Source organism: Sceloporus undulatus, chromosome 4 (assembly GCF_019175285.1).
Source record: "Sceloporus undulatus isolate JIND9_A2432 ecotype Alabama chromosome 4, SceUnd_v1.1, whole genome shotgun sequence".
In the NCBI taxonomy this organism is placed as follows: Eukaryota; Metazoa; Chordata; class Lepidosauria; order Squamata; family Phrynosomatidae; genus Sceloporus; species Sceloporus undulatus.
This window is the reverse complement of record NC_056525.1, coordinates 120,032,577-120,051,787: the sequence shown is the minus strand read 5'-3', so window position 1 is coordinate 120,051,787 and position 19,211 is coordinate 120,032,577.

The following is a 19,211-nucleotide window of genomic DNA, read 5'->3' as shown; positions in this document are numbered from 1 at the left end:
CCAGATCTTTTGTTTCCAAATTACAGTGAAACCCATTAATGGCCTTGGCAACACACAGAGTTTTCACACAGTGTGGCAGATCGCACACACTGCTTGAGTGAATGAGTGGTGATGGTGGAAGAGTGTCGATATTTCATCTGACTTCTTCTTTCTGAAATTTCTTGAACAGGCATTACCTCAGGGGATCATTTGGCTTCCCTTTTCAGTCTATGCTTGGCATGTAGTTACCTTCCCCAATCTCATGCCCTCCAGATGGGTTGGACTTGTAAACTGCTGTTAAGTTGACTTTGACCTATGGTGACTCAATGAATGAGACTGCTCCAAATCAGCTGAGATTTGGAGAACTCCATCACTCTATCATCATCTGCCCTGAGCAGGTTTTGCAGATTCATAGCTATAGTTTCAATGATTGAGTCAATCCATCTGGAATGCCGTCTCTTTTCAAGTTGCCCTCCACCTTTCCAAGCATTAATGTCTTTTCTAGTGAGTCATGTCTTATCAGGATACGTCCAAAGCATGACAATCTCCATTTAGTCAACTTGGCTTCTAGGGATAGTTAAGGCCTTATTTGCTTCAGAACCCATTTGTTGTTATTTTTAGCAGTCAGTGGTATCCAGTGAATTCTTCTCCAGGACCACATTGCAATTGAGTTGATATTCTGGGTAAGGGAGACTCAACCTCAGCTTTCCTCATTGTCCAGCTTTCAAAGCCATACACAGAAAAGGGAAATCCAATGGCTTGGACAATGCTGACTTTCGTATTCAATGATATCACTTTACATTTCAGGATCTTGTCCTTCCAAGTCCTAGTTTTCTTCTGATTTCCTGGCTACAGTCTCAATTCTGAATAATGATTGAGCCAAGATGTGGAAACTCTTGAGCTATTACTAGATGTATTTTATGTGTTCACAGGATCAGAAGGTAGGACACTCATGGTTATACAAAAGTTCCGGTGCCTCAAGATTTCAGGTGATACTGGAAACATGGATTTCATACACTAACTGAGATAAAGTTCTTAGATCTCTCATGTTATTTATCTATGCTGTCAGACTACTTGTTCCCTACCGGAAACATGGATTTCATACACTAACTGAGATAAAGTCCTTAGATCTCCCATGTTCTGAGCAACATGTTGCTGTGGGAGGCCGCCAGCTTATTTATCTATGCTGTCAGACTGCTTGTTCCCTATTGTATACCTCAGACTACTTGCCCAACCCAAGCATCCTAATATTTAATTTTGTTGTTGTTTTTGGTGTTGTGTGCTTTCCAGTCATTCCCACCTTATGGCAACCCTAAAGTGAACCTATCTTGAGGTTTTCTTGACAAGATTTCTTCAGAGGAGATTTGCCCTGAGGCTGAGAGCATGTGTTGTCCAAGGCCATCCAGTTGGGTTTGTGGCTGAGCTGGGAACTGAACTCTGGCCAACACCATATTTATTTGTTAAATATGATTTGAGATTGTGTCAAAGTGAATTATTAGACCACTTACATGTCAAGGAGCGGTGTCCTGCCACTTCTTTAGGCCAGCTTCCCTTAGGCTGGTGCTCAGCATCCTAATCCTACCAACTCCATTTTACACCCCAGCCTTCGGCAATGAGATTTTTAGTACCTCACATCTAGAGGGTGGGAGAAGCTGGAGAGAAGCTGGAGGGTCACAAAGACTTCATCAAAAAGTATTGCTGTAACTAATCTGTGCATTGAAAATTATCCTTTTTTATTAAAAGAAATAGCTGAACCACATTCATTTACTGTATCTACAGTGCATTGTTTTGTATAATATAACCATCAAAGATGGCCAAGAAAAACAAGAGTGATTCATTTCCTGTTTGTTTCTCTTTATAAAGTAAGCATCATAAAGAAGGGAAAATAAAGTGAGAAAAGAGATGCTTTTTATTTTCTTAAATCAGGGGTGAGAAATTGTATGACCTTCCAGATCTTGCTAGATTATAAGCCTCATTACTATAGCCAGCTAGCAAGTAGTGAGGGGTGAAGAAGCTGTAGTCTAACAACATACAAAGGTCCACAATTCTGTCTTAAGCACTAACAGAGGGAGACAATGAAATCATTTTCAGTCTTCCAAACATACTGCTAATCAGCTTCCCTTAATTGAAAGGGGGATCCATGTTTCAATTATCCTTATAAATTTTTGGCCCATCTAACTGTAAAGATACATAGCTTTGAGCATATCTGTTCTCGCTTCAACTGGACGTACTCATTAACTTCAGGGCAGTGCCATGCATTGTTACACTAATGGGTTAGAGTTAATCCTGCATGATGAACATTTTCAGTGGACTATATGAAATTGCAGATCAGCAATATTCTAATATACAGTTACTGTGAAAGCTTCACACAAGCCAGCCTGTATAAAGCAAGCAAAGACCCACTAGGTTTAAGTAATTTCAGCATTAGAAAACTAGGTGCTGAGATAATTGTTCCAGGAGGAATACATTTATACACCATTCCATGGCTGATTGCTGGGCACACTGGCAGAAAGGGAGCCCACATGTAGTGTTACTGATCCCATTGTTGTTATAAAAATAATAGCACATGCCATCTTGTAATTTTAGTTTAAAAGTATAGTGAACAATTGATATATCTGAGACTTTATGAGGGGAAACCCAGCCTGCTGATAGCATTCACCTCTGCTTCACTTACAAATGTCTCTGTTATTCTTTTTAGGCTGGGCACTGTCTCTGCAAGAGTTAATATCTCCCTGGTTTTTAATCATTATCATGAAGCTATAGCTACCTGACTGAAAGAATGATACTTTTTATTTTCCTGTATTCTCTAAGAGTAGTGCTATTCAAGAGCTGTCGCAAAGTGGAGTGGTTAGGCCTGTTCTCTTTTGCTCCCATGGATGGGACCAGGGCTAATGGTCTGAAGTTATAAGAAGGTAGATTTCAATTGAATATTAAGAAAGAACGTTTTGACAGTAAGAGCAGTTTGGCAATGGAATCAATTGCCTACGGAGGTGGTGAAGTCTCCTCCATGGACATCTTCAAAAAGAAAGAAAACAATTGTAGCTAATGGACACAAGTATTATGGCAGTCCTTGGTACACTAGGAAACCTCCATTCTGGTCCCCCAAATGAGATAGCTTGGGAAACACTGCTTTAAAGGTCTGAGGAATGGATCTGATCATTTACAGCAGAGGTAGAAACTATATAACCTACAAGCCTATGTGTAGTCATTGAGAGGTTCAATGTAGCACTTGCACCCTCTGGACTCTCTGAACCTTGACCTTTTTCACTGTCTCAGGCCCAAATAGAGTCCAGGATTGTGCTTTTTGTCTAGTAGACACTTTTTGTCCCATCCCCAAGCATAAAAAGATACCATTATCAAATGACCAAACGTGACATCTGATCACTGCCAGCTGTCCTGCTATGGCTCGCCAAGAATCTAGAGATACCAAAACGGCATGCTGTTTGTCATTGTCTGTGTGATTTTAAAAAATATATTTTTGAGTTGATGAAGCAAGTTAGTGCCATAGGTGGCTTGTTTCCTCAGTTCAAACATATTAGAAGGAAAATTTGAATTTGAAGGTACAAAGGAAGGATATTTGAGAGGAACAATTACGTTCCGTGGATACACATCCCATACACATGTAACTGAAGACCACCCCTCCATTTCATATAGTAAAGGTAGGCTAAGCCCAGTTTGCCTCAGAAACTGGATCTGGGCTCCAATGATGTGCCCCAGACTCAGTGGTCAGGCACAGGAAAACTCTGTTCTCTTTGAGACCCTCCCAGCACTAAAGCCTGGATTAACTGAAAGGGTAACTCAGGCCCCATCCTAAGAGTCAGGAAGCTGCGCCAAAGCCACGATCCAGTCCTAAGGACTAGAGCACAGCTTTGGCGCAGCTTCCAGACTCTTAATGCACATGCATAATTGAAACAGCATACCTCCAAAGTGACCCGAAGCAGCTTTATTTTGGTCTGTCTGTATGGGGCCTCAGTGTATGTATTAAAACTGGACCGCTATATCATGTAACATGCATCCTTGGACTCCATCCAGACCCAATTAAAGACATTGTGTTGCATGAGGACAGACCCAGGTGATGTCAAATTTGCTAAATGTGGCAGTATTTGCAGTTTTTGGGTGTGTTTTGAAAAACCAGATGGTGTTCCTCTTGTCCAGGGCGTTTCTTAGGACCCCTAAGGAGAAACTTCACTTTTTTGTTTCTATCCCTCCTGGAAGGAGGAAAAGAGACTACCATTAGAACACAATATGGAGATGGATTTATGGATTTAAATTAGGTTTGAGACCGGAGCTATACCCATTAAACATAATAAACTTAAAGGATAGTGAAAGAGAAAGTGTAGTGATCTAGTAAGCTACATGATCACTGTGGTAAGCATGATTTATGTAAAATACTGAAAAGTTAAGAAAACACCAAATGATTTAGAATAGTTAGACAAGGTTTCATTGACTGATAATTAACTAATATCAAGGGAAATTCAGAGGTGATTTTTTTTCAAAGATGGAAATCTTTTGCACTCCACACACAGAAACTAAGGGGGGAAATTACTATTATGGGGTTTAATGTTGAAAGAGTAATGTTTTCAGATTTGTTGTTGTTGTCAACTGCCTTCAGGTTGACCTCAGCTCATGTCAACCCTGTGGATAAGACACCTCCAGGATAACCTGTCTTCCACTGCTCTGCTGAGGTCCTATAAATTCACACCCATGACTTCCTTAATAGAGTCTATCCATCTACCATGCAATCTTCCTCTCCTTCTACTTGCATTCACCTTCCCTAGCATTATTGTCTTTTCCAATGACTCATGCCTTCCCATGATGTGACCAAAGTATGATAATCTCAACTTTAGCATCTTGGCTTCCAGGGAGATTTCAGGGATGATCTGTTCAAGGGCCCACTTATTTGTCTTTTTTGGCTTTTCACAATATCCTCAGCATTCTTCTCCAGCAGGACATCTCAAATTGATCTTCCTTTTATCTGCCTCCTTCACTGTCCAGCTCTCACATCTGTACATGGTGATGGGGAATACAATGGCTTGGACAATTGTAACTTTAGTGCTCAGTTTGATATCTTTACTCTGTAGGATCTTATGCAGTTCTTTCATAGCTGCCCTTCCCATTCTTAGTCTTCTTCTCATTTCTTGACTGCAGTTTCCATCCTGATCAATGTTTGATCCAAGGTACAGGATTGTTTGGATTTCCTCATTATGTAGAGGGAATGTATGTAGGCCCTCCACGCTCATTATTTTTTGTTTTCTTTATGTTCAGCATTAAGCCTACATTACAGATAACTAATGAAAAAAATAAATATGGATAAAACAATGTAGGGAGGCAAAATTGGAATATAGGTTTTAGTGGCAGTTAGAGGAAAGTGGGAAGCTTAATTTTAATGAGAGGTAAGGGCATAGGGGATATAGTGTATGTTATTAGGATTGATGCTTTTTTGTTTGTTTATGTTTATGTCTATATTATAGTCTGTGCATGTATGTTAGGTTTTTTTTTTAATTTTGGAAATTACTAATAAATATATTTATTGAAAATGAACACAATATGGAGAAACAGAATGGTTCCCAACTGAAAAGGGGATCAGACATAGGTTTATTCTATCACCCTGTGTCTAACTTGTATGCCAAAAATGTCATATGTAAAGCAAGATTAGACTCATAAGACTTATCTTGGAAGTGTCCCATTAACAGGGGTTGCCATGAGTTGGAGGTAACAACAAGAGGTTAACCACTGTGTGTGTGTGTATATATATATATGTGTGTGTGTGTGTGTGTGTGTGTGTGTGTATTTACAGATAGATATATATTGGTTAACTTGTTGTTATATGCACCTATATATACAGGTGTGTGTGTGTGTGTGTAGTAATTCTATTTGGAATAAAGTGTACTTTTATGTATTAAACTTGAAAAGATTATGCCCCCCAAATTTATATATGACAGCTTTTATGTTCCTAAAGTAATAAAGGGCCTAAATGTCCTAAAGGCATTGCATCCTGTCTGATCTTGGAAGGTAAGCAGGATCAGATCTTGGTGGTATTTGGTAATGGGAGACTGCCAATGAATACCAAATGCTGTAGGCTGTATTCCAGAGGGAGCAACTGGCAAAACCAGTCTCTGAGTATTCCTTGGCTATGAAGTTCATGGGATCACCATAAGTCAGCAGGCAACCTGAAGTACACGAGCGCACACACAAAGTAACAAAAGGTCACTTGACCTATAAAGGGGGATTAATATTTAATTTAATTTTTCAGTTTTTCCAAACATTTCTGCTTTTTCTGGGGAGGGGAAATGGGGGGAAAACCCTCTCCATTGCTGCAACATTTCTGGAAATTTTACATCTCTCAGCATTTTCCCCACTGCTTAATTTTTCCCCTTGCTTCATAATTCTTTTGGTAGAGATCAGAGGCTGGCCCCACATTTGATTCCAAATTTGTCACAAGAGAAAAGGGAATTGGGTCTGAAAACACACACACACTGGCTTTCAGAAGGCATTATTAAAAGCCTAAACAAATAAGTTTACTTTATCCTTTTAAAATTACTTTTGCATAGAACAAAGCAGTATGACACTCTGCCTCTTAAGACAGCTTTACTGCTATTTAATGGAGATTTAGCAAAGCTTTTTGTTATTAATTACGCCTATATTTATAATTAAAGTCTCTCTTCCGGTATCCTAACTGATGTGTCTTTGTCGACATTATGCATGCAGAATGCATGTGTGCTAGCTAGAATATATGCCCCTTGGGGGAAACAAATTGGAAAATAAAAACGTATTATTATGAATATCAATGTTATGTCATGCAGCTAAGAACCATCATCTTGGTGACAGATGTGTGCAGTTTCTGGAGAAGGAAAAAGTGGGAAGGAAAGATGCCTTGAGGCTGTGGACCAGGATAAATAAAGCGTCACAATATATTTAGACAGTGTTAAATGTGAAGCATAATATATGGAGAAAATGGGTCAGGGGCAATACATCCCCCAGTGCCTGGGGGGGGGGGCGGTCAGGGGCTTGAATGTCAACAAACAGCCATGACCAGATGATGGATAATTTATATGAGTGAGAAAGGATTGATCGGCCTTTTCCCTTTTGACAAGAAATCCCTGTAATTTATTTTAAATGCAGATTCTAGAAGAAAATGCACTTCTCTGCTTTGTGCTTTGTGCATCCATCACCAGGTTTGTCTTGGCTGGGGGAGAAGAATGTTTTTCTCTCTTCCCTTCTCTTTCCTCGATGAGTCATTTTCTATTCTGCAGGCTGGTAAGAAAAAAGGCAGGCGGTCTCACTGTTTGGAGCGCCCAGGCAATGGCCAGAGGCAGCTCCAGTATCAGACAGCTGTGCCTTTGCTGCCCATTATCCAGGTCAGGGCAAGTTTGCCAGTCAAACAATCTGCTTGGTCTCATCTCACTCCTGGCCCCTTTCCAGTCGGACACAGTAATGATGACATTCGGTGTTTTTTCCCCAGGCAGAGTGTTTCGGTTCTTATGGAAGAAACTAAGATCTCAGTCTTTCTCTTTTTCTAATATGCCCCACCCCAAAAGAATTTTCTGATCATGTCCATCTTTTCTACCGTCTCGCCCTCTGCTTTGGCTTTGTAGTAAGATCATATGAACAGTTGTATAGACTCAGTCCTATGGGCTCCAAGCATTCTTGTTTATCTCAGGCAGCCCTTATTTTCACATACGTATCTGTGGCCTTTTGAGGAAGTGCTAAAAATGTTTTTAGAAATTGTTAGCCTGCATGTGTGCACCCAACGGTTTTCACTTAATCCCATTTCTACGTCTTTAAATTTTAAAATTTAGTGACAGATTTTACTTGAGCCTGTAATTCTGTAGTCACCTGTCTATTTATGGTGTCCCTATGCATTTCATAGGATTGTTTTAAGCAAGGAACACTCAGAGAGTGATTTTGCAAGTTCCTTCCTCTGAAATATATCCTATTGGACCTGAATAATGGTTGTTGTTGTGTGCCTTCAAGTCATTTCCAATTTATGGTGACCCTAAGGCAAATCTATCATGTTTTTTTTTGCCAAGTTTCTTTGGAGGAGTTTCGCCATTGCCATCCTCTGAAGTTGAGAGAGTGTGACTTGCCCAAGGTCACCCAGGGGGCTTAAATGGCTGATCTGAGATTCCAACTCTGGTGTCCAGAGTCGTAGTCCCCAAACCACTATGCCCCACCAGCTCTCACAATTCTGTAACAAGCCTGCAAATGTTTTAACAGGTTGTTGTTGCTATTTTTTTTAAAAATGTGTCATCAAGTTGACTTAGATTTATGGTGACCCTATGAATGAGGGACCTTCAACAGATCCTGTTATTAAAAGGCCTGCCCAACTCTTGTGATTTTCACCAGACTCAGAGTGGTAACTTTCTTAATGTTGTGTTTTTCCTGTTTTCGTGCTGCTTTCAACTTTTCTGAGCATTATCATCTTTCCAAATAGTCCTATTGTCTCATGATATGTGCAAAGTATGATAGCCTAAATGTAGTCATAATAGCTTCAAGAGGCTCCAGGCTTAATTTACTCTCAGACCCATTTATTTGTCTTTTTGGCCACCATGTTATTTGTAGAACTCTCCTGCAGCACCACATTTTAAATCATTGGGTCCCCTGCCATTAGTTTTCTTCCCTATTCAGTTTACATATCTATACATAGACATCAGAAATACTATAGCATGGATGATCCTGACTTTTATCCTGATATATCTTTACACCAAGTGATATTTAGCTAGTTTTTTCATAACTTCCCTTCCAAGTCTATTTTGGCCAAAATGGTTGCTACAGCACTGCTGCGGAGCAAGGAGAGGTGCCTCCCCAGCGCCTCTTTTTGGCACTCTGTACCGCGCCTTAGTGTTCTTCGGATTTCTTTACTACAGTCACTAATTTAGGTATTATGGGAAGCAGTCAGGGAGAGAAATCAGGTGGCAGAGAAGCTGCAGTAGCATGTGGGGCAGGGAGCCCCCATAAAACATTTCTTTAATGTCCATGTGGGCTTATTATTTGCATACATGTTTTTTGAAAGGTTAATTAGATACCTCTATGTCTAATATTATGCACCCAATCATAGAATCATACAGTTGGAAGAGACCACAAGGACCATCCAGTCCATTCCCCAGCCACGCAGGAATACACAAGTCAAAGCACCCCCACAGATTCCCACTTGAATTGGACCATATGGAAAAATATTCCGGTGAGGGGCTTTTTTTATTATTATTCCTAGGACAGCTCAAGGCAGAATGACATTCATCAGAATCAGGCAGAGACGGCTCTATTGTTGGAACAGATGAGGACACTTCCTCACTAATGTCCCAAATCTTTTCCAAGAAGAAGGCACAAGATGCATTTAGACCTTACAAGGTCACATAGCTACCTAGATGTAGCTGACTGTAGCTCTGGTGACTCTTTGTCTATGCCTCAACACACCCAGTAGGCATTAGTTGCTACTGGAAGTAAGGCATTTTTGTAGTAACCCCCTATTTGTGGGACATCCTTCCAATCAGAGTAAAGTTTATAGCAGTGATTCCCAAAGAGATGCAGTGGAAAGATCCACGGGGGCAGTGAGGGAAAAGGATGAGACGGGGGTGGGGGGGCTTGTCAATATATTGGCATGCAAGAAAGACATGGGGAACCAGTGGCCTTTAGGACCATGGTAGAGATGAGGTGTTAGAGCACATAGTGGTAAGGAAGAAGCAGCTGCAAAAAGCAGCTTTCAAATTTGGGACCCTGCTTAAGCTTTGTGAGTTTTATGAAGACTTGGCTGACAGGTTGGAGCTGCATTGCTGCTCCTGCTTTGTTTTGCTGGATAGGTTGAGACAAAAGGAATCAGAAGAAACAGAGTGTGTGTGTGTGTGTGTGTGTGTGTGTTGGCGAGATGGGTCAACTTGAAGCTGTGTAAAGAAGGCACATCCACCCCAGCAAAGAAGGATTGAGCGTCTTTCCTTGCCAGGGAGAAGCTTCACTCTTTGCACTTGGTCATGGACACCTTGAGAGCAGTGACTGATAAGTCTCTTGGCCTTTGCTGCAAGGCTGGCACAGGTGAGAACCTTCTTGGACCTGCTCAACCTCAGTTGCAACTCCCAGCATGAACGGATGTCCAATTTCTGTTTAACCAGCTGCTCGGGCACTGCTCCTTTTGCACCTGGTCATCGTGGGAGCAACAACTGAGCCACCAGCCAACTGCCCTTCCTTTTGCTCTAAAGCTGGTACAGGCAAGAGGGAGAAGCAGTCCTTGACCATGGCTGAATTCACACATGAGAGGCGGAGGAGGCAGCGGTGCCAAGCTGGCTGGCTGCTACACAAACTGTAGACCTAATATCAAGAAACAGGTGTTGAGGGGCACTAGGGTTGTTGCCTAACAGTAAAGGGGGCAGTTGCCCCAAAACATCTGGGAACCACTGGTTTATAGGTAAGATGTGAAAGCCTTTTTATTTAGCGAAGAATTTAGGGGCTGATACTAAAAAATCTAGTCAATCTTTTCAATCACCCTCTTTTGCAAGTGTACATAGTATTTGGTATGTTTTATTACAAAATGAGTTTGATTTTTATATTTCTTTTAAACATAAGATGTACATCTAATAATTTAAATGATGGTCTTTAAAATTATGTAAATAAAAAGCCTTGAAAGTGAGAAGGTGGCATGTAAATTGGAATAATAATCTGAAGAAATACTGGTAGATAAACTTGGTTCTTTATTTCCATTTTCTAAATAATTCATGATTGTATGTATTTACTTGTATTTTAAAGCCAGCAGTTCTAAGCTTTGCAAATATATTTTGGTGAAGGACCTCATCTAAGTCTATAATATTGACTAGATCTAACTTAACCACACAGTTATTGACACTGTACAACTGCCATAATAGATTTTTCAATTACATGTCCTTGACCTTTAGCTCCTGGGATAATTCCTAGGGCTTTTCCCCATGAAGTGGTGCCATGTTTGCAATCCTCACTAAATTAGCCTTTTAGTTTATTGGCCAATGTAATCAACAACAAAAATGAATGGTAATTTTAAATTATACTCCCTATCTAATTCCCTAAAGATATTAAATCATGTTCATTTTTTAAAAAGTAAACCTTGTTAACTGCATTATGCATTTTAATGGTTTTGTGTTAACCCTGCCTTCCTGAAATAGTGTACATTATGAGTGATGTTGCTCTACCTGTTCATTGCGACCTAGTGATCTTTCTTCATTTGAGACATTGCTCTGCATTTTGAGCAAGATCCTTCCTCTCACTTAGTATTAAATTGTATCTTAACATTTCCTTATTGGGCAATGAATACCAGAAATTCTGCTATAGTTTGGGAACAGATAATGTTTCTAGAAAGATATGGTCATCTTTATAATAAGAAAGACATCTTCATACATTCTCCAAACTTTTCTCTGATGACAGTCTTACGGATACAATGCAATTTTAAGATTATAGTTTATTGAAATAATCCTCCTCACATAACCAGATGTTCACATTGTTGCCATGTGTGTTTATGTGAAATAATGATGTCAAATGCACTTTTCATGTCTCACTATCACAGTGCTTAGTCAAAGAGTTCTTACTGAGACATAGGATATTAAGTTGACTGGATGACTTGAAGGATACTTTATGATAATTAATATAATTCTATGTTGTTTGAATTCTTTCCTTTTTCCTTATTCTGTTGAAAAGCACTGAATGTGATGTTTTGGGAGAGGAAAAGAGTGTCATAGCAACAATAACTGGAGATGTAAGATTCTGGAAATTTTGAGGCCATGGGAGAAAAAAGCCTTCCCCCCCCCCATTTTTTGAAAATAGTCATCCCTCCGTTTTCATGTGGGATCTGTTCCAGAAGATCCTGCAAAAAATAGAGACTTGACGATATTCAAGCCCTATAGGCTTGAATGGGGCATGAGCACATGCAGGGCCTCCGTGAATATTCAAGACTGCAGATCTCAAGTCTGCGAGAACGGAGGGGTGACTGTATTTGGAAAAAAATTAAAAATGCAATATTACCACTCTATAAGTTGAACGTTACTGTGTTACTAAAGAACATAGCATACATTTTATATAATTACACCAAAAACCTGCTGCCAGAGGCAGACACCTTATTTTGCTTAGTTGATCAGCTCTGCGTTTGAGCTATAGACCCTCCTAATGGAATTTAGGAGTACATACTTCCATATAAACATGCATAGGTACTAAACTGGCTTGGTTTTGCTGAATTGGATTATTATCTACCTTGACATGAGAGAATGTGGTGGGTATAAGTTGAGCAATTAAGGAGTAACAGCCTATTTCTCTATATAAGCCCTCCCCAAGCAGGTACCCAGATAGTTTTCCCTACAGCCCCAAGCAGCTCCAAACCAGCATGGACAACAGTGAGGAATCATGGTTAATAAAAAGCAACTGAAAGGCACCAGCATGGGAAAGACTAACCTAAATAACTGCTACAACAAATGGAAATTATTCCTATCAGTACATATTTACACAGGGCTTTTTATTGTCTCCAGAGTGCTTTGCATGCATCATCTCTCTAAGCATTGCACAAACCCTGTAATATAAGTCAGTAAAATTATCTGCATATTGCAGATGTGGGGGCTGAGCCTGAAAAAGATGGTTTGTTTGTCTAAGACCACATAGTGGATTCTTGACTTGGATGAGTTCTGAACCAAGAGGGATTTTCTAGATTTTCAGTGAGGGAATCCAGATGGGTAGTTTTAAAACATCGGTTTCCATGTTGCTTCAGTCTGTATTTTATATTCCAAATGCTTCATTCTATTTCATAATGTTTCATTGCAATCTTCCCCTCCAGACTACCTTTTCCAAATATTTCCCTTGCTTTCACTATGCACCTCTATCAATAATTCACTTTTATAGTAGCTTGCAGTTTAATGTTCTTATTTTATTGGGGCTGATAGCCCAGCTCTTTTCCTAATTGCCTATCCCCTTTCTGTTAGCCACAAGTCTATATACTTGCCACCCTCCCCAGTGCCATCCATAGGGCAGCAACTGCTTTCCATTCATAATTATAAGGAAAAGTGTGCTCCTCAAAATTAGAAAACATCGAGTGTTCTGTTATCTTTCAAAGCCTCTTTCCAATGGCATATGTATCAAACAGCACTGAAATGCCCTCCTCCATAAGCTCTGTGGCATGACTATAGGTTCAACACTGTAGTGAAATTTCAGCAAAACATATGGGGAAGGAGGGAGGGAAATAGTTTGTGTCTTGTGAAGGAAGTACAGTAGTGCCATCCTACAAACGGCTACAAGAACAAATCAAAGCCAGGATGATTAAATTTAGGCTGTTGTACTTTGGCCACATCACGAGAAGGCATGACTCATTAGAGAAGATGACAATGCCCAGAAAAACAGAAAGCAGTAGGAAGAAAGGGAGACCACACACCAGATGGACAGACTCCATCAAAGATGACATTGCCTTAGGTCTGCAGGAACTGAGGGCTGTTGAGGACAGTGTGTTTTGGAGATGCCTCATTCACAGGGTCACAAGAGATTGAAGTTGACTTGAGGGAAATTAACAACAACAACAAAGACCTTTATTGCACCACAGGCTCCAGGTAGGGACAAGAATGGAACAGAAGGGGCCAGGAACGCAAAGTCCCTCACTCGTTCTGTTCTGTTCCCCATCCGTTCCGGAGGGGACGATTTTTGAGAACTGTTCGAAACATTCTCAAAAATCGCCCCCTCTGGGGACAGATTGGGAACGGAAGGGAACAGAACGAGTGAGGGATTCCTTGTGTGCAGTAAAATGCGTCCCCCACTCATTCCATTCCCTTCCAGGCTCATTTTGTCCCATTCTCATCCCTGCCTGGAGCCCTGTGCCATAAAGTTCAAAGTGTCTTGATCTTCACAAAGCTTGGAGAGACTGGGAAGCAAATGAGATGTTAGAGATGTTGATGTGAAGGGGGTGGCATGAGACCAAAGTCATTTGGGCCAATTTTGCCAGTCAGAACCAGGGGGATATGGAAGGTGACATCTGATGACTCCATCAGCTCTCCTCTGCCTCAGGGAGGCTTCTATTGAATTTAGAGATCTAATCTCACCTGTCTGGCTGCTGCAGAAAGCTTCGTCTTATTGCTTGTCATCAGGAAGGCATCCCAAGGAAACTATAAAACACGTTTGTAGACTTACACAGTGCATTTTCCTGAATAAAAGTGTCCGGCCACAGAATGATCGCCCCCCCCCCACATCAATGTATTAGCCCATGTTATATAATTTTTAATTTTAATTGTATCATGATTAATCCTGTTTTAAGGGGGAATTTGAGACATAATATTGAATGTGGATATTTTAATGTGTTGTGAGCCACTTTGATTGTCTCATAACAGAAAAGCGGGATAAAAATAAAAGTTTTATTATTTACTTATTTATTATTTGGAGTAATACACCATGATGCTGTGCTACCACAACAAAAAGGGGAGGGAAAATATCACAAATACATTTTCAAACAAGTATTCCATACTCTACACCAAACTATTGGTTTGTTTTTGTATTTTCAGAAACTTATGTGAAGAGTCCGTACAACATGTTCCAAGCTAGTTCTTTACCCAACAACTCCTCCAGAGATGGTGGTCTTATGATTTCTACTAAAAGAATGGAAGTCAAACAGGTGAAAATGGATTTTTTTTTTTAAAGGCAGAGTGAGGAGTTGCAGGGAGTTAAATGGGAAGACATAACCTCATTTCTGTTGTCAGCAAACACCAGAAATGGTACATCAGTGATAGAAATGATTTCAGGCAGGTTTTGAAAGGAATCACAGCAATCTGAGATACTAATGGGTGTGATCTACCCCTTGAAATGCCACAGTCTCTGGTATGGATTCCCCCCGTTATTCAGACGCATTCTAAATATAATTAACTTTTCACAGCTGTTAATAGTCTATGCACTGTAATGTGCCATGCCACTCTTATTTAGTTCTCCAATGCACTGTTTGTGTTTATCTCCCGACTCCGGTCCATACTCAGTGATGGCTAGGAAAACCCATTAATTTACAATTGCTTTCAGTAGCATGATGTTCCAGGTTGATTAATTTCACTGGGACTCCAGAAGGGAATGTTCCTGTTCCTGAGTGGGTGAAAAGCCCTCCTGTGGCTGCTGAATTCTTTTCAGCAAATTACATAGCCTGAGGTTGTGCAACTAATCAATTGTTTTAACGCTTCCACACTTCCAGTTATCTATGGACAGAAGCAGATCCCAATGAACTGCAGTTACCAGACGTCATAACTGTTTTTAGTAGCATTATATTTCTACACACATTTTATGCAGCTGCTGGAGGATTCAGACCTTTAATATTGCTCTGAGTCTAAGAGTGTTGTTCACTCAGATGTCCCACTAAGTTCTTACCCTTTGTGAAATTAGGATCTGACATTCAGTAGAGCCAGCAAACTGCACATGAATGCAGAATAGAGCCAGCATAGGACCCAGCAGTAGTTGATCAGCTTTCTAACCCCTTGGTTGGTGGCAGAACTAAGGTACATGAATACAAGCTATTTATAGAGCTTGCTAAAGAGGAAGGAAGGATTCTGCCCAAAGCCTTGTAGTTTGGAGGTACAATACTTTTTGAGGCTAATCTTCCCCTCCCACAAAAGCTAGTTCCTATGCATCCCTTGTTGGCAGTGCTGGCTGACATTCACCGTTGCTCGTGCATAGTATTCATGGACAAAGGTGGATATTGCTTACACGTGAGGTGTTTACAAGTTCTTCAACATTAAAGAAAATCCCTTCAGAAGTAGCCAACCAAACCCTTCTGATGGTGTCTAGTCTGGATTCAATTGACCCTTCCCCAATCTCAACTACCTTGACATACAGGTAGTAAAAAAAATAGTTCACACATACATACAATGCAGATTTAAATGAGGAAAACTGTTTTCACTCCTCCCAATTACACTTCCATCTCTCCCACCTGAGTTGTCCTTACCTCCATTCTTCTCTACCCTGGCTCCTGCTGCCCTGATCAATGTATTAACCATTGCCAAAGACTAGACCACATAGAAGTAGCAAGCCCTGTAAGTTCAAAGCTGCATTCCTTCATTGCCAGGGAGACTCACTCCAGCAGCCTGTGCAGGAAGAAAGCAGAAAATAAGTAGGAGAGAAGGGGCTCTGACTTACAAGAAAAGGAGGAAGGGTAAATTGACCAACCTGTCCTTCTTAAGCCATTTTAGTGGGTACTAGACAATCCAGTGGGAATTGGGTTTTATCCAAAACTGGCATTGAAAGAGAGCAGTTGTTTCTGGCACCCTCTCATGCTCCCTTCTATTGCAGTGGTTCTCTGCAAAATGAATTCACTTCAAGTAGGGGAACACTATCATTTATTTATTCAAATATTTATATCCTGCTTTGTAGCCAAAGGTTTCAGGACAATGATCAATAAAATCAATTTGAAAATTTAAAATATAAAATTGTGAAATAAAATGTACAGTCTAATGTATATATATTACACTTTATATATAAAAATCAAAACAAGTTTTAAAAGTTTAAAACCATGTAGAGGTACAAATTGGATAAAGCCATTAAATCCTCAAATAAAAAGCTGGTCCCACATCCTCATGGAAGGTATTGCCCCCAGAAAGGTGGGCTCCACAGCAGAGTTCAGGCCTGAATAGGCATGTACAGGGTGAGGAGTTTAACTATTTAACCCCCAAGCTGTTTAGGGCTTTAAAGATTATCACCAACACCTTGAATTTGGGTTGGAACCAGCAGTGTAATTCCTATTACACCAGTATTATGTGGGTTTCTAGGCAATGTTTCAGTCAGTATTCAAAACTGCAAGTTTCTGCATCACCATTTACACAATACAGAATAGTGTATTGCAGTAGCGTAATCAGAAAGTTACCAGAATGTGAACTACAAAATGTAGGCATGTGACTTTAAAATCATCATATTTTTATTTCTCCTGTATGATTTTTAACACTTTTACCTGATGAAGCAGCCAGTGGTGCTTCAAAGGCTTCCATCGTATATTTTGTGCATTTTGATTGGTTCCATAAGGATATCACTGTTTTATGGATTTTGGATATAATTGTACTTTGCTGTATGGCCACCACGGCTACACCTGGATATGTATGTAGAGAGATCTTGTAGCACCTTTGAGACTTGGGGCCTATACAGACCACCCCTTTTAGTGCCAGATCAGGGCCGTGACAACAGCATACCATGGCCTCGATCTTGCCTTTCTGCAGTGTAAAAAGGAGCTGCAAAAAGCAGCTCCTTTCTGCACCGCGGCTTTTCGGCACTCCTTTGACACTGCATCATGTAGATGCAGTGCCAGAAGAGCGCCATGATGCTGTCTGCTGTGTGGTGCGGTGAGCGCCTTCATGCCGGCCTGGAGACAGAGTCAGAGCATGCGTCATGTGGACACTATGCCCTGACTCCGCCTCCAGGCTAGCCTTAATGGCCAGTCTGTACAGCCCCTAACTGAAAGAAATAAGTTGGCAGCATGAGCTTTCATAGATTTAAGTCTACTTTCTCAGATGCATTTGAGGAAGTAGAATTAAGTCTACGAAAGCTCATGCTGCCAACATCTCTGTATCAGTTACTCTCAAAGGTGCTACAAGATCTCTGTACATACTCATTCTACAGACTAATATGGCTATCTATATCTTTGAATTCTACATCTGGATATGTTTACTGAGTAAGTTATCCCTGTCTAGGAAAGGCAATAGTTAGCTGATAACTAAAGTTGGCCTGGGGTGCCCTGAGCCAGAGAATCTACCTCCAGGGTCAGGGACAGGTCTACTACAGGACAACTCACACACTCCTCTCTCAGGGGAATGCAACCAGAGGCAGATCACATTATAGTTAACCAGTTCCTGGACCGAAGAACCACCACTTCATAGAGTCTGCATCTTACCGGGATTCAGCTTCATTTATCTGTAAACCATTTTAGATAATACTTTCCCTGCAAAGGCTGTGGCTAGTAAACTTCTATTTGCTTATAAACAGCTGTACCTTCTGCATTTCAATGTTCTCCAATTTCTTCTCTCTGCAAGCCTCTTCTCTCCTTATGTATATAGCTGTAAAACCAAGTACAATAGTTAATGCATCTGATGAAATTAGGGGAGTCGTATGAAAAAAGATGAGAGCCAGCATGATGCATCAGCTACAGCCAAGTATGACTAGACTACAGATGCCTCCACCACATCAGTGGCAGTGGGTGTCTCTTATGTCAGTAGAACAGTGACTCCTGTTGTTGTTGTTGTTGTTTGCTGCCCTCAAGTCAGTCTTGACTCCTGGAGACCCTGTGGATGAGACATCTCTAAGCCCCTCTATACCCCACTCCTCTGCTTAGGCCCTGCAGACTCAGGACCTTAACCTCCCTGTAAGGAATGCCCCTTATTTTAAGGGTTGGAAAGCTTATCCTGTATTAATCAATAAATGAGATGCCAAAAGTGCTGTATTTTGGGGTACAAGACTGACATGCAGTTCTCAGATTATATAGAAAGTGTGTGTGTGGGTTCAGCAGGCGCTCATTTTTCTGAGTAACACACTTGGCTTGGCAGAATTAATATATTGGTATGTAGAGAGATCTTGTAGCATTTTTGAAACTGAAATAAATTAGTTGGCAACATGAGCTTTCGTAGACTTAAGTTTACTTCCTCAGATGTATTTGCCACCAAATGTACCCGAGGAAGTAGATTTGAGTCTACGAAAAATCATGCTGCCAACTACTTTTTTTCACTTATTCTCAAAGGTGCTACAAGATCTCTCTGCATACTGATTCTGTAGACTAACATGGCTATATCTTTGAATTCTGTTAGATTATTTATTTATATCATCACTCATTAAAAGAATAAAATGCAAAAGAAGGAAAATTTCTCCTCTCACCACTATTGCCTGCCATCGCAATAGTTCCAGGGCTATGAGGGAGTGCCTATGGGACTTTAAATCTCATGGTAGCCTGAAACTCTCCCAAGAGGCTCTCTTTTTGCAAGGCTTCAGGTGGGCTTCATACAGGCCTGCCTCATGTGTAAGAGAATAAGATTGCAAGGCTTCCAAATCAGCTTCTCTCTGTGTTAGCCAATTACTGATTTGCTAATTGAGGGGGGAAATGTATACAGGGACACCTGATAACCTACTTTGCAACATGATTCTAAGTGGTAACACCTAGACTAGAGAAGGAAGATGTTGGGGTATGACTGGCAGCTTAAAAACAACAGTCCTGTGGCAGCTGAAAGGCTAATCAATTATATTACCATCCCTTTCTAATTGTCAGCCTCACACACACCATAAATGTAATTGTCCCTTGCTGCTAT